This window comes from Mus musculus, chromosome X (genome assembly GCF_000001635.26).
Source record: "Mus musculus strain C57BL/6J chromosome X, GRCm38.p6 C57BL/6J".
Classification (NCBI taxonomy): domain Eukaryota; kingdom Metazoa; phylum Chordata; class Mammalia; order Rodentia; family Muridae; genus Mus; species Mus musculus.
This window is the reverse complement of record NC_000086.7, coordinates 81,331,704-81,349,434: the sequence shown is the minus strand read 5'-3', so window position 1 is coordinate 81,349,434 and position 17,731 is coordinate 81,331,704. Positions and strand designations below refer to the sequence as shown.

Sequence of the window (17,731 nt, the reverse complement as noted above, 5' to 3'; positions counted from 1 at the left end):
GCTTACAACTAAATAAGCTTACCCTTTCCACTTCCTTCTGCACTCTGACTGCCTGATTCAACTCAGCTGTATGGGCTTAGATTCCTCTTTCCAAGATGACTGATTCAACCTGGTTTCTTTCAGCTCTTTGGCCTCAAAATTACTCTGGCTATTTGTTTGAATATTCTTGCTCCTTCTTATTCCCTGGCTTTAACTGTCTCTATTGCCCTATGCTGAACTTGAAGAACTTATGAAGGAACTCAAATCAACTGCACTTCACTCAGTGCAATGACTCCCAACTGACTAAACTCAATTCAACTCCACTCGACTGAAATGACTCCCAACTGATTTAACTTCCAACTCAGTGAGTGACAAACTGGAGTGTCTCCCCTTGTGCTGCTCATAAATAGTTTTACTTCTAAGAGTTGGGTATATCTTATCTCTGACATGCTCTTTCAAATCGTTTACTGATTCATCACTTTCTCTTCCCCTCAATTATACATAATCATTGTTAGGGATTAAAGGTGTGCAGTAAAGGATTTCAGCCAGAAAGATTAGATGTATGTAGTAAGAGCATGTCTGCATTCCAGATAGAGATCACCTGTAGATCATCTTTGGATAAAATCAGAGCAGCCATATTTCTGGATTAAAATGCCATGAAAAGTATACAAGTTTAAATGCTAAACCAAACAAAAAAACAAACCACAAAAACAATTCCACTCTGATAACATGATAAACTATAGAACCTAAAAAGCTAAGAGGATTACAGAAAAGAAAATAATGTATGTTTATTTTTATAAATTGTAGCCTTAATTTAAGCCCAATTTGGGCTAGAATCTATTTTTTAATCTAGATATAAATGTGACATTAATCACCTTCAATTTTGTCAGTTTTCTTTGTAACGGAACTAGAATAAGGCACTTTACTTTCTTAAATATACTTTACACTATTTTCTCAAAATTGATTTCCTAGTATCATGTAACATAAAATGGATGCAGTAAATGCATAAGTATAAGATTCACAAATTCATCTCCATTTTTACAATAGTAATAGTTAGGGTGCCATTAATAAAATAGTGTTCAATAAAATGTAAATCCTGACAAAGCAAAGACTTTAGTTTCTAATATTTTCTAAATCAGTGACATACTTAAGGGTCAGAATGTCAAGAATTGTAAACATTTGAACTAGGTTATTATGGAAAAAAAGAAAACTACTTTTCCTATCACTAATTTGATGTATGACTTTAACAAGTATTTTTTTTCAGACTTTACTGTATGCCTGCTTATATTTTGAGAAAATGTTTATAAATGTTAAATTACCAGTTTCATATAAATTGCTTAACTGTACAGCTACCCCATGCAAGCCTCTAAATAAATATTACCTGCTCTTATTACTACCATTTTAGTTATCAATAACCATCTCAGTTCAATCATTTATAACCTTTATTTTCAACTAATTTACATTACAATGTTTTGAAATGTCTTTAAAGACACCTACAGCACTTTATCATGAACTCTGTGAAAAGTTTTAATATTTAAACTGGCTGTATTTTTTTTGAGTCATGCAAATAGTTATGTTGAGAATTATAGAAAAAACAAATGAGTACATTAAAAAGGTACATGTTAAGAAGTTTATTCTTTGGGAAAGCTTTCAGAGTAGAGGAAATTCTATTCTTTTAGATTTATATTCTGAAATTTCTAGCCTAGAAAGCATAAGATATCATTCATCATTTCCTACTGTTTTTACATCTATCATATCTTTTCTTTCTTCTTTCCATATAAACTCCTAAGCTCTTTATATTATACTATCAAGCAAAGCTAATCATGAATAAATTCAGAGTTTGAACAATGAAGCATAATGGCTAAATAAAACCTTAGGGCTTTCTAGTCTATAACCCTAATGATATTTTTATCTCTCACTGAAAAGTAAAGATGCATTATTTCCTAGCTATGCAGAAGGTTAAGATGAGCATTAAAGAAAGTGAAATGGACATTATCTACTAGCCCTAGCATGACTCAGCATAAAACTTTTGATTCTGAACATTTAGCATTTATCAAATGTACTGTAATTCTTGAAATGAATCAAGGGCTCTGCTTTGAAAAATGTAGTATCTAAGTAGGGTAAACAGTACGTTTTGGTATCCTGAGAAGATATATACAGGGCATACTGGAAACAGATTTAGTAATTTATGTTAAAAAAGTAAACCAATAAAGGATAATCCTTCTTATTATTTACTGCAGCACCATGGCATTGATACATCTCAACTTAAATACTGATAATAAAAAAATTCAAGACAATTTAGCATCAGTATAAAAACATATTATTTTTCTACTTTTTTAGGTATTTACTTCATTTACATTTCAAATGCTATCCTAAAAGTCACCTATACACTCCCCCCTCCCCCTGAAAGATCCCCTACACAACCACTCCCACTTCTTGGTCCTGGTGTTTACCCTGTACTGGGATATCTAAAGTTTGCAAGTCAAAGGGGAATCTCTTCCCAATGATGGCCAACTAGGCCATCTTCTGCTACATATGCAGCTAGAGACATGAACTCTGGGGGTACTGGTTAGTTCATATTGTTGTTCCAACCTATAGGGTTGCAGACAACTTCAGCTACTTGAGTAATTTCTCTAGCTCCTCCATTGGGGACCCTGTGTTCCATCCAATAGAAGACTGTGAGCATCCACTTCTGTGTTTGCCAGGCACTGGCATAGCCTCACAAGAGACAGCTACATCAGGGTCCTTTCAGCAAAATCTTGCTAGCTTATGCAATAGTGTCTGCTTTTGGTGGCTGATTACGGGATGGATCCCCAGGTGGGGCAGTCTCTGGATGGTCCATCTTTTCATCTCACCTCCAATCTTTGTCTCTGTAACTCTGTGCCACATTTTTTATGGTGTTATTTGTTTTTCTGGAGTCCATCTTCTTGAGTTCTTTATATATATTAATTATTAGTCCCCTATCTGATTTAGGACTGGTAAAGATACTTTCCTAATCTGTTGGTGGCCTTTTTGTCTTATTGACAGTGTCTTTTGCCTTACAGAAGCTTTGCAATTTTATGAGGTCCCATTTGTCAATTCACGATCTTACAGCACAAGCCATTGCTGTTCTATTCAGGAATTTTTCCCCTGTACCCATATCTTCAAGCTTTTCCCCACTTTCTCCTCTATAAGTTTCAGTGTCTCTGGTTTTATGTGGAGTTCCTTAATCCACTTAGGCCTGTCCTTAGTACAAAGACATAAGAATGGATCAATTCTCATTCTTCTACATGATAAGTGCCAGTTGTGCCAGCACCACTTGTTGACAATGCTGTCTTTTTTCCACTTGATGGATTTACATCCCTTGTCAAAGATCAAGTGACCATAGGTGTGTGGGTTCATTTCTGGGTCTTCAATTCTATTTTTTTTGGTCTACTTTTCTGTCGCTATACCAGTACCATGCAGTTTTTTATCACAATTTCTCTCTAATACAGCCTTAGGTCAGGCATGGTCATTTCACCAGAGATTCTTTTATCATTGAGAAGAGTTTTTGCTATTTTAGGTTTTTTGTTATTCCAGATGAATTTGCAGATTGCCCTTTGTAATTCATTGAAGAATTAAGTTGGAATTTTAATGAGGATTGCATTGAATCTGCAGATTACTTTTGGCAAGATAGTCATTTTCACTATATTGATCCTGCCAATCCATGAGCATGGGAGATTTTTTTACATCTTCTGAGATCTTTGATTTCTTTCTTCAGAGACTTGAAGTACTTATCATACAGTTCTTTCACTTCCATAGTTAGAGTCACACCAAGGTATTTTATTTTATTTTATTTGTGACTATTGAAAAGGGTGTTGTTTCCCTAATTTCTTTCTCAGCCAGTTTGTCCTTTGTGTAGAGAAAGGTCATTGATTTGTTTGAGTTAATTTTATATGCAGGTACTGCACTGAAGCTGTTTTTCAGGTTCTCTGGTAGAATTTTTAGGATCACTTATATATATTATCATATCATCTCCAAATAGTGATTTTTTGACTTCTTCCTTTCCAATTTGTACCCCCTTGACCTCCTTTTGTTTTCGAATTGCTTTGGCTAGGATTTCACGTACTATATTGAATAGGTAGGGAAAAAGTGGGTAGCCTTGTATAGTCTCTGATTTTAGTAGGATTGCTTCCAGTTTCTCTCCATTTACTTTGATATTGACTACTTTTTTGCTGTAGATAGCTTTTATGATGTTTAGGTATGGGCCTTGAATTCCTGATCTTTCCAAGACTTTTATCATGAAGGAGTGTTGGATTTTTTCAAATGCTTTCTCAGCATCTAAGGAGATGATCATGTGGTTTTTCTCTTTAAGTTTATTTATATAGTGGATTATATTGATAGATTTCCATATAATAACCCATCCTTGCAGCCCTGGGATGAAGCCTACTTGGTCATGATGGATGATCGTTTTGATGCATTCTTGGATTCCACTTGCTAGGATTTTATTGAGTATTATTGCATCGATATTCATAAGGGAAACTGGTCTGAAGTTCTCTATCTTTGCTGGGTCTTTATGAGGTTTAGGTATCAGAGTAATTGTAGCTTCATAGAATGAATTGAGTAGAATATTTTCTGTTTCTATTTTGTGGAATAAATTGAGAAGAACTGGAATTAGGTCTTTTTTGAAGGTCTGATAGAACACTGCACTAAAACCATCTGGTCCTGGGATTTTTTTTTTGGGGGGGGGGGTTGAGAAACTATTAATGACTACTTTTATTTCAATAGAGCATATGGGACTGTTTAGGTCACTTGTCTGATCTTGAATCAGCTTTGGTTCCTTGTATCTGTCTAAAAATTTGTTCACTTCATCTAGGTTTTCCAGTTTTGTTAAGTATAGCCTTTTGTAGAAATATCTGATGGTGTTTTGGATTTCCTCAGAATCTGTTGTTATGTCTCTCTTTTCATTTCTGATTTTGTTAATTAGGATGCTGTCCCTGTGCCCTCTAGTGAGTCTGGCTAAGAGTTTATCTATCTTGTTGGTTTTCTCAAAGAACCAGCCCCTGGCTTCGTTGATTCTGCCATCTACTCCTCTTGGGTGAATTTGCTTCCTTTTGTTCTAGAGCTTTTAGGTATGCTGTCAAGCTGCTAGCGTATGCTCTGTACAGTTTCCTCTCAGGAATGCTTTCATTGTGTCCTATAAATTTAGGTATGTTGTGGCTTCAATTCCATTAAACTCTAAAAAGTCTTTAATTTCTTTCTTTATTTCTTCCTTGACCAAGGTATCATTAGAAGAGTGTTGTTCAGTTTCTATGTGAATGTTAGCTTTCTATTATTTATGCTATTATTTAAGATCAGCCTTAGTCCATGGTGATATAAAAAGGATGCATGGGACAATTTCAATATTTTCGTATATGTTGAGGCCTGTTGTGTGACCAATTATATGGTCAAAGTGCCATGAGGTGCTGAGAAGAAGGTATATCCTTTTGTCTTAGGATAAAATATTCTGTAGGTATCTGTTAAAATCATTTGTTTCATAACTTCTGTTAGTGTCCATGTGTCTCTGTTCAGTTTCAGTTACCAGGATCTGTCCATTGATGAGAGTGGGGTATTGAAGTCTCCCACTATTATTGTGTGAGGTTGCAATGTGTGCTTTGAGCTTTACTAAAGTTCCTTTAATGAATATGGCTGCCCTTGCATTTGGAGCATGGATATTCAGAATTGAGAGTTCCTCTTGGAAGATGTTACCTTTGATGGGTATGAAGTGCTCCTCCTTGTCTTTTTTGATAACTGAGTTTTAAGCTGATTTTATTTGATAGATATTAGAATGGCTACTCCAGCTTGCTTCTTCAGACAGTTTGCTTTGAATATTGTTTTCCAGCCTTTCACTCTGAGGTAGTGTCTGTCTTTTTCTATGAGATGGGTTTCCTGTATGCAGCAAAATGTTGGGTCCTATTTGTGTAGCCAGTCTGTTAGTCTATGTCTTTTTATTCAAGAATTGAGTCCTTTTATAGTAAAAGATATTAAGGAAAATTAATTGTTGCTTCCTGTTACTTTTGTTGTTAGAGTTGGGGTCTGTTCTTGTGGCTGTCTTCTTTTAGGTTTGTTGAAGGATTACTTTCTTGCTTTTTCTAGGGCATAGTTTCAGTCCTTGTATTGGTGTTTTCCCATCATTATCCTTTGAAGGGCTGGATTCATAGAAAGTTATTGTGTGAATTTGGTTTTGTCATGGAATACTTTGGTTTCTCCATCTATGGTAATTGAGAATTTTGCTGGGTATAGTAGCCTGGGATGGCATTTGTGTTCTCTTAGAGCCTGTATCACATCTCTTCAGGATCTTCTTGCTTTCATAATCTCTGGTGAGAAGTCTGGAGTAATTCTAATAGGCCTGTGTTTATATGTTACTTGACCTTTTTCCCTTACTGATTTAAAGTTCTGTCTTTAGTTGGTGCATTTGTTGTTCTGATTATTGTGTGTTGGGAGGAATTTTTTTTCTGGTCCAGTATATTTGGAGTTCTATAGGCTTATTGTATGTTCATGGGCATCTCTTTCTTTAGGCATGGTAAATTTTCTTCTATAATTTTGTTGAAGATATTTGCTAGCCCTTTAAGTTGAAATTCTTCATTCTCATCTACTCCTATTATCTGCAGGTTTTGTCATCTCATTGTGTCTTGGATTTCCTGGATGTTTTCAGTTAGGATCTTTTAGCATTTTGCATTTTCTTTGATTGTCGTGTCCATGTTTCCTATGCAATCTTCTGCACCGGAGATTCTCTCTTCCATCTCTTGCATTCTGTTGCTGATGTTTCCTGATTTCTTTCCTAGGGTTTCTATCTCCTGAGTTGTCTCCCTTTGGGTTTTCTTTATTGTTTCTCCTTTCATTTTTAGGTCTTGGATAGTTTTCTTCAATTCCATCACCTGTTTGGTAGTGTTTTCCTGTAACCCTCTCTAAGGGATTTTTGTGTTTCCTCTTTAAATGTTTCTACCTGTTTGCCTGTATTTCCTTCCTAAAATCCTCCACCATCATCATCATGAGAAGTGACTTTCGATCCATGTCTTGCTTTTCTGGTGTGATGGTGTATCCAGGACATGCTACAGTGGGAGAGTATGGTTCTGATGATGCCAAGTAACCTTGGTTTTTGTTGCTTCTGTTCTAATGCTTGCCTCCTGCCATCTGATTTACTCAAGTGATTGTTGCCCTCAATATATAGGATTGGAGCCTGTCCTTCCTATAATCCCAGTTAATTCAGGACTCCTCAGAGTCCAGCTTTCTCTGTGATCATTTGATTGTGGGCTCCTGTGAACCTGAGATTCTGGGTGAGTCAGAGTTTTTGGCAGTTAAAATTCCTCTGAGACCCTGAAATGCTGGTGTGACCCAGCTCCTGTTATCCTGGGATCCTGTTGTCCTAAGATCCTGGGCATGCTACAGTGCCTGGAAGTGGTGTCTCCTTTGAGGACCTTGGAGCTTTCTGGTGTGTTCAAAACCAAGGTAAACCAGAACTGATAAAAAGGAACCTGAGCCTTTGGTTAGGAAGGGTTCTGGTGTACTTGTTCCTGCTGTCACAATTGGACTGGAACAGATGTTTTTTTCCACTCACCAGTGATCCTAAAATCATGAGGAGAGTCCTCTGGGGACCATGGGGATGTCTGCCAACTCCACACCCAAGGTGACCTGGTGCTAGCGTGGACCTGAAGGACTTTTTTTTTTCTACTTTTATTCATGATCCCCTCTTCCATCTCACTTAAGCACCCATTGTCCTCCCTGATTTGTGTCCTTTTGGAAAAGTGGTCAAAACAATGTATAACTTTCTGCTCTCATAAATACAATTTTTCTTTTTATTTTTAGAGAGCAAACACATATTTGAAACCATCTCAAAATATTCAAGATAAAAGATTCCAAAAATTCACAGCAAGTCAGTAAAACTTACAGAATGTTACCAGGCATCTCATAAATCAAAGCATTCTAAATATGTTTCACATTGCCTTAATATATTTCAAAACCTCAAAGACTCACTTAAGGTATAATCCAAGTTTTAATATCACATGAACAATTGTTTATGTGAGTGTATTTTTTATGTGTTTATCCATTAGCTTTTCACTTAAATAGTTAATATAAGTCAAGATTTTAAAATGTTATTCAAATACAAAAATACAATACAATCAATAATATTAAAAGGCAATAAAGTAAAATAGAAGTTTGCACAGACATTCTAAGTAACAGAATTATTTATGTGTCTGTTTGTTTGTATATTTTGAGACAAGGTTTTAGTATGTGGTCCCACCTAGCCTATAACTTCTCATGTAAAGTGGGTAATCTTGAAATCACAGTGATCCACCCACGTCTACCTCAAAAGTGCTACTATACCATGTTCTATGTGACAAAATTATAAAGTTATTGACCCACTGAGAATAAAAAAAAAAAAACCAGGATTCAAATAACAGAGAGAAAGTGAATGGAGAACATCATCCAGCAGTGGAGAGTTAATTATGAATGAATATAGGAGATACAAAAAGGAGAAAATTCTGACTATTTCCTTTCCATTGCTGGGTTGATACAAAGATATAAGAGTATTAAATAATATGTATTTATCCTATCACACTTTCTGAAAATCAGAAGTATGAGCCAATATATCACAAAGATGGAGTCAAGTTTATAGCCACATTTTATTTTGTTTATTTATTCGATTTTATACAGTCTGTAAGGAAGAATTCATAACCAAATTTATTCAAATGGTTGTGAATATTAGATTCCCTGTAATTCTAAAAGTAGTATCTATATCTCTTTTGGTTGTTCACTAGGCATTTATCTCAATAATTTAAGGAAGCATATATTTCTGTAAACATGCGTTCCAACAGACATTTAAAAACCAACTTTGGCATACAAACTGCTAAACCAATTTCAGATTTATTTGACTTCCCTTTATTCATCTATCTGGAGAAATGTGTACTTTTGAAAAAAACTCACTTGCCAGAGAAACTGAGGTAGAATGGTTGAGACCTTACATAAATAAACAAATAAACATATATGTATAGGCTTAGGTATAAGTATATATATGGAGAGAGAGAGAGAGACAGAGACAGACAGAGAGAGAGAGAGAGATCATGATGGGCACCAATAATTTGGCCACTTTGGATCCTAAGGCAAGTGTATCATCATACATTTAAGGACATGATATATTATATGATAAATTACAGGACAAGTAGGGCTACATTGTAAAACATTTTCTCAAAAAATTAAAAATTAATGAAGAAATACATAAGTGAATATTGATCAGATGTGGCCTAGTGGAATAAGTACAATGTTTATAAGATAATTTTATATGTGTGTGTGTGTTTATAAGATAATTAAACAGAAGTTTTTCATTAAATGTTCAATTATTTTTCATAATGATATATAAATTTGTGCATATTTTATATTTCCTCCATTTGTGGAAATACCAACAAATGTCTATTCAATAGAGAATGAACATCAGCAACTCCATCCTGAAATAATTCTATTCAAGTCTTTTTTAGTGAACCATTGAGTTTACTGGGTTCATCACAGAGCTAATAATGAACAGTTATTTATGAAAAGCAATGGAAGAGGACGAAAAAGAGATGTGTCACTTAACAAGGTATGTAATTCCTTTGGAAAGAAGCATCTGTAGATTTCTGAGCAGCTGACATGGAGCTCAGTTGGGAAAAGAGTTTTCAGTCAATAGTTATTGTTCATAAAATTTGGCAGCAGATAATTGTTAAATCTAAGTTTCAGAAGCTTCCTAAGAATTGTTTTGTTGTTGTTGTTTATTTGTTTGTTTGTTCTTTACCTTTCAAATTTTAGTATGTCTTCTACCAGGACAAATGTTATAATTTAGAAGAAATAGATACATACCTGTAAGTGATTAGATGATAAGGGCACAGGATTTATGGTGTACAAGAATCTTTAGGCTTTGTCTACTACTTCCACCAACTAAAAGAAAGATATTTCTTGAAAAAATAAAAAATAAAAATAAAACAAAAAATTGATATAGTTTTCTAATGATGGTTAAGTACTATGTAAAACTTCTATATTGCTAGTCACTTAAAGAACAATATTGGAAAACTATTTCATGAAAAATGGAACACTAAATACAATAGAGTTAAAGAGAAATATAAGTTAATTTCTTGAAAATACTATATTTGAAATACTTAAAATATTATGAAACTTTAAACAAATTAGAAGTGAGATATTATCAGAGGCAAACTAAACTAACCTACTCATACACACACACACACACACACACACACACACACACACCAATTTAAACCAAAAAATAAGAAAGATCTCAGTGAGGATAATGTAAGGAGAATGCTATTTTAAAATTATTCAAAATAAAGTATGTATGAAATTAATTGATATATGCAAAGATATGGGTAAATGAAATATATCTTAAGATATAAGAAAACTCAAAATTTTACTATCAGCATTTCCTTTTTCTCTCCCTCTCTGAATACAGTGACCTTAGAAGAAGAAGAAGAAGAAGAAGAAGAAGAAGAAGAAGAAGAAGAAGAAGAAGAAGAAGAAGAAGAAGAAGAAGAGGAGGAGGAGGAGGAGGAGGAGGAGGAGGAGGAGGAGGAGGAGGAGGAGGAAGGGGAAGACAGATTACAATCTAAACATGTAGAGATAGGAGGGAGGGAAATAGGGAGAGAGGTGGCAAGGGGTGAGAGGACAGAGAAGGAGCAAGAAGGTAAGAATGTGAGAGTAGAGGGGGCAAGCAGCCCCTTTTATAGTGAGTCACACAAACCTGGCTATTTCCAGGTAACTGTAGGATAGGGCTTAGACAAAATGCTAATGAAAATTAATTAAGGTTATGAATCAAATATCTTTTCTCCAAACGTTTTCCCAAACATAAAAGAATATTTCTTCTTCTCATCACTTCAAGGATCCGTTTCCAAAATTAGCCATATAGTCTGTTAGAAAGCAAGCCTCAACAGATACAAGAAGTTTGGCATAATCCCATGTTTCATATCATAATCGTAAGATTAAAGCTGGACTTCAACAACAACAGAAAAAAGAGACCTGACAAACATGAAAACTGAAAAAAATACCTATTCAATGATCACTGGGTCAGGAAAGATACTAGGAAAGAAATTAAAGACTTTCTAAACGTAAATAAAAATGAAAGCACAATAGACCAAAAATTAATGAGATACAATAAAGCAATGATAAGAGGGAAGTTTATTGAGTTAAGTGTTTTCATAAACAAATTACAGAGTTCTCATACTATCCATTTAAAAGTACACCTGAAAGAGCTAAAAAATAAAAGAATCAAATACACCCAAGAAAATAGACCACAGGAAATAATCAAACTTGAAGCTGAAATCAATAAATGGATTAAAAGAGAGAGAGAACAGTAGAGAGAATCACAGAAATGAAGAGTCATTCTTTGAGAAAATCAACAAGATAGAAAACCCTCAGCTAACCAAACTAACTAAAAGTCAGAAAGACCATATCTAAAATAATAAAATCAGAAATGGAAAGGGCCCTAACAAACCAGGAAAACTTCATACCAGTTTCCCTTATGAATATTGATGCAAAAATACTCAACAAAATTCTCAAAAACAGAGTCCAAAAACAAATCATAAAGATCATCCAACATGATCAATTAAGCTTCATCCCAGAGATGCAGGGATGGTTCAATATACAGAAATCCATCAATGTAATACACTATATAGCAAACTCAAAAGGGGGGGGGCACGGTCATCTCATTACATGCTGAGAAAAAATCCAGCACACCTTCATAATAAATGGCTTGGAAAGATCAGGAATTCCCGGCCCATACCTGAACATAGTAAAAGCAATATACAGCAAACCAGTAGCCAACATCAAACTAAATGGAGAGAAACTTGAAGCAATCAACTAAAATCAGGGACTAGACAAGGCAGACCACTTTCTTCCTACCTACTCAATATAGTACTAGAAGTACCTAGCCAGTGCAATAAGACAACAAAAGGAGATCAAAGGGATACAAATTGGAAAGGAATAACTGCAAATATAACTATTTGCAAATGATATGATAGTATACTTAAGTGATTCCAAAAATTCCACCAGGGAACTCCTAAACCTGATAAAAAAATTTCAGCAAAGTAGCTGGATATAAAATTAATTCAAAGTGGCCTTCCTCTACACAAAGGATAAATTGGCTGAGAAAGAAATTTCTGAAATAACACCCTTCACAATAGTCACAAATAATATAAAATACCTTGGTGTGACTCTAACTAAGCAAGTGAAAGATCTGTATGATGATAACTGCAAGACTCTGAAGAAAGAAATCAAAGAAGCTCTCAGAAGATCTCCCATGCTCATAGATTGCCAGGATTAATATAACAAAAAAGTCCATTTTGCTGAAAGCAACCTGCAGATTTAATGAAATCCCCATCAAAATACCAACTCAATTCTTCACATAGTTAAAAAGAATAATTTTCAAATTTACCTGGAATAACAAAAAACTTAGGATAGCAAAAACTATTCTCAACAATAAGAGAACCTCCGGTGGAATCACCATGCCTGACATTAAGCTGTACTACAGAGCAATTGTGATAAAAACTCCATGGTACTGGTACAATGACAGACAGGTAGATCAATGAAATAGAATTGAAGACCCAGAAATCAACCCACACACCTATGATAACTTGATCTTTGAGAAAGGAGCTAAAACCATACATTAGAAAAAAGACAGCATTTTCAACACATGGTGCTGATTCATGTAGAAGAATGCAAATTGATCCATTTTTATCTGCTTGTACAAAGCTCAAGTCCAAGTGGGTCAAGGACCTCCACATAAAACCAGATACACTGAAACTAATAGAAAAGAAAGTGGAGAAGAGGCTTGAGCACAATGAAACAGGGACAAATTTAATGAAGAGAACACCAATAGCTTATGCTCTAAGATCAACAATTGACAAATGGGCCCTCATAAAATTGCAAAGTTTCTGTAGGGCAAAGGACACTCTCACTAGGACAAAATGGCAATCAACAGATTGAGAAAAGATCTTTATGAATCCTACATCTGAAAGAGGGCTACAATCCAATATATACAAGGAACTCAAGAAGTTAAACTCCAGAGAACTAAATAACCCTATTAAAAATGGGGTACAGAGCTAAATAAAGAATTCTCAACTGAGGAATACTGAATGGCTGAGAATTACCTAAAAAAATATCCAACATCCTTAGTTATCTGGGAAACGAAAATGAAAACAATCCTGAGATTCCACCTCATACAAATCAGAAAGACTAAGATTAAAAACTCAGGTGATTGCCGTATGCTGTCAAGGATGTGGAGAAAGGAACACTCCTCTATTTCTGGTGGGATTGCAAGCTGGTACAACCACTATGGAAATAATTTTGGTGGTTCCTCAGAATATTGGGCATGTTACTAACTGAGGACCCAGCAATACCACTCTTGGGCATATACCCAGAAGATGCTCCAACATGTAATAAGGACACATGCCCCACTATGTTCATAGTAGCCTTATTTATAATAGCCAGAAACTGGAAAGAACCCAGATGTCCCTGAACAGAGGAATGGATTCAGAAAATATGGTACATTTACACAATGAAGTACTACTCAGCTATTAAAAACAGTGAATTTATGAAATTCTTAGGCAAATGGATGGAGCTTGAGCATATCATTCTGAGTAAGGATACCCAGTCACAAAAAACAAAAAACAAAAAACAAAAAACAACCATATATGATATGCACTCGCTGATAAGAGGATATTAGCTCAAAAGGTCAGAATACTCAAGATACAAGTAACAAACCACATGAAACTCAAGAAGAAGGAAGACCAAGTGTTGATACTTTGATCCTTCTTAGAAGGGGGACCATAAATCCCATGGAAAGAGTTACAGAGACAGAGTGTGGAGCAGAGACTGGAGTAATGACCATCCGGTGACTGCCTCTCCTGGTGATCAATCACATATATAATCATCAGACCCAGATTATTATTATTATAATTATTATTGTGGATGCCAACAAATGCTTGCTGTCTTCAGCCTGATATTGCTGTTTTCTGAGAGGCTTTGCCAGTTGCTGACAAATATAGAAGTATATGCTCACAACCATCCATTGGACTGAACACAAAGTACCCAATGAAGGAGCTAGAGAAAGGACCCAAGGAGCTGAAGGGGTTTGCAGCCCCATTGGAGGAACACCAATATGTACTCACCAGTACCTCCAGAGCACCCAAGGACCAAACCACCAAACAAAGATTACACATGGTGGGACTCATGGCTCCAGCTGCATATGTAGCAGAGGATGTCTTAGTCAGTCATCAGTGGGAGGAGAGGCTGTTGGTCCTCTGAAAGCTCTATGCCCCAATGTAGGGGAATACCAAAGCCAGTAAATGTGTTTTGGTGGGTTGGTGAGCAGGGTATGGGGAAAGGGATAAGGTTTCAGAGAGGAACCAGGAAAGGGAATACCATTTGATATATATATATATATATATATATATATATAAAGAAAACACAATTCAAAATGACCCTGAGCTTGCACCTTTCATCTAACAGAATGGCTAAGTACAAAAATCTCAAGTGACCGCATATGCTGACAAGGATGTGGAGAAAGGGGAACATTTCTCCATTGATGGCGGGAATACAAACTTGTACAATAAATTTGGAAATCAATTTTACAGTTTCTTAGAAAACTTGGAATATTTTTACTTCAAATCCCAGCTATGCCACTTGTAGAAACATATCAAAAATGTCCCAGTACACCACAGGGACAGTTGCTCAACTATGTTCATAACAGCTTTATTTGTGATATCCAGAAACTGGAAACAACCTACATATCCTTCACCTGAAAGATTGATAAAGTAATGCGATACGTCTTTACAATGGGATACTGTTCAACTATTAAAAACAAAGGTGTCATGAATTTTGTAGATAAATGGATGGAACTTGAGAATATCATCCTGAATGAGGTAACTGTGAGCCACAAAGACACATGAGGTATATACTCACATAGAAGTAGCATTAGACATAAAATGTAGGACAAACATGCTCCAATTCACAGACACCCCCCAAAAATGGGTAATAAGGATCTTAAGAGGGAGGATCTACAAATCTCACTCAGAAGGGGAAATTAAGTAGTTATCGGTATTGGATGGAGAGAGGTTAATTGGGTTCAAGAGCAGGTGAGGAGAAAAACAGAGATAAAGATTAGGTGTGAGGAGGGGGCAAACAGATGAGGAGTAAGAATGAGGATCGAGATTGGTGGCATGAATCTCTGGGACTGGATAGAGGCCTAGAATGGGGGAGGATACTTCAAGTCTATGGGTATGAGCCTAGATGAGATTCCTAGGAGAGGGGGATATAGAGACTATAATCACCACTTCCTATAGCCAGACAGGAAGGAAGGACTTCAGGAGGAAGAAGGAGGACATCAATTGACCCACAATGCTTTCATCCAAAAATTTGTCATGCCTAAAAGATGTGCATGGAGCAGATACTGAGAGAATAGCCAACTAATTATTACCTGAACTTGAGACACATATCATGTGAGAGAGCTAACCCCTGACACTATTACTGATGCTTCATTATGCTTGCAGGTAGGACCTAACATAATTGTCTCTTGAGAGACTGCATATAGCAGCAGATGGATGTACATGCAGATACCCACAGTCAGACATTGGGACAGACTGATCTTTGGAAGTCTTATGGAAGAGATAGGGATAGAACCAAGCAGGCCAGAGAGGTCAAGGTCATCACAGGAAGACTTATAGGGTCAATTATCCCAGGCCTATGGGTACTCAAAGAGAGCAGGCCACCAAGCAGGGAACAAGCAGGGGCTGGACCTGGTTGCCCAACACATTTGTAGCAAATTTACAATTTGGTCTTCATATGCATCCCCTAACAAGTAGAGTTGGTGTTGTCTAGGTCTCTGTTCCCTACCATTAGATCTTGTCTCCCTTACCTAGACTGACCAGTTGGGCCTCAGTTGGAAAAGGTGTGCCGAGTCTTGCTGAGACTAGATGTCCCAGGATGGTAACCAAGGAGGTCTTCCCCTTCTCTATGGAGAAGTGAAGGGGACAATATGGAGAGGGATTTGTAAGAGGGGAGTAGGAGAGGAAGATTAATGGTGGCTGTGATCACGAAGTAATATGAATAAAAGCAATAAATTATTGGAGAAAACAGAAAAATAGGTGAAGACCATTTCCATAACAGGCATTTTATCTGAGGATGGAGCAACTGTAGGAGGAAGCACCTAAATCCCCAAGTTAGTCAGCTGGACTGATGAAACACATTACATGGAAGGAGATATGATAACAACTTGGCATAGTAACAATTACAATGTGTATGATGTACCTCCAGTAGATCCTTCCATCCTTCCCATTCCTTCATGGGCTTCTTGAGAATGCAATAGACCCCTCTTCCAAAATTTCCATCATACATTGCTTTTCTAGGAAACCTGTCCTATGATGTGACAGAAGACTGTATTAAGGAATTATTTAGATGATTAAATCACAGTAATATATACTTACCGCACGAACCCAGCAATCAGACAGGTGAAAAGATTTTTGGCTATACAGAGTATGAGAACCTGGATTGTCAGCTCAGTTCTCTGAGTCTCAATGCTCTAGATAACAGAAGAATTGGAGTGGAATTGATGATAAAGCATAGGATAATGACGTGGATAGTCATTCTTTTGTTTGTGATAGAAATCGGGACAAAACAGACACAGTGGAGGAGCCATACTTTCCTAGACAGCTTTGATAAAATCTCACCTAAGAAATGTGATGATAAATTTGGAAACAATACCCAGACTGTTATAATTCAGATTGGAATTGCGATGGGTATAAAGATGGGTATATGGACAGGTATCTGGATGGTCCACACCACCAAAACATGGATTACTATGGGAATAAGGATCACTATAATGACTGAGGCAGTGGGTACCCTAGGGATAACGACAAAAAATGTAGTGACCTTGAGATTCGTTCACATCTCTTAGGGAATAGAGAAAGGTGCATGGAATAACAACATTACTAATTTTTAATTCTTATCATAATGTGAAGGTACCTTTGAATTCCCAAACACTCCCTGAATAAATGTCCCATCCTTAGAAAGGTAGATTTAGTCCTTCAAGTTGTTTTAGCCTTCAGGAGGATGTCAGCCCTTTTCCTTTATTTCTAACTTAACTAGGGTCAGCCCAGGAGGAATTGTTTCCTTTTTTACCCCTCCCCCCAAAGTGGTAGTTGGAAGTGAGTCTTCAGGCCACTAATAATTTTTACTGCTTGGGCACCAAAATGCAAAAGGAAACAAGTGTGATTTGAAAGGATTTAGGGAAGTGGTTAAATTTTTTATACCATGTAGCAAGGGAAGTGGTAACAGTAATAGCATGAACAGGATGGTCATTTTGGAATTAGGAATCAATTGGAGGAGGGAAATTCCAGTCTTGTGTACCCTTATTTTACCCTTTCTAAGCAATATACTTTCTAACATTTCAAATATGTCCACATTCTTTCAAGACTTTGTCACTTTGGTCATCTCATGTTCTTGATGACACTGATAACCTCCCAAAAGCAGTCTCTGTAAGTCACACACCTGCTACAACAGGCAGTTTATCTTGGCCATCTGAAGCTGTGGCATAAGCAATCCAGCCCTTTGGTATCTTTGATTGCTGCCACTGCTTTCACCCCTTTGGAGATCAGAGTTCTTCAACTGGGTAATGAATAGGTGTGTATAAATGAGAACAGTTGAGTTAAGATCTTCATTCTTGATTGGGTTTTTTTTTTTTTAAGGTTTCTGTAAATTTCCTTCACTGTAAGCCCATGTC

General features: G+C 36.2%; 1 pseudogene; it reads left to right on the top strand.

Moving 5' to 3' along the window:
- Positions 1–1,989: 1,989 nt before the first annotated feature.
- Positions 1,990–16,932, top strand: Gm52423 (annotated as a pseudogene).
- Positions 16,933–17,731: the final 799 nt, after the last annotated feature.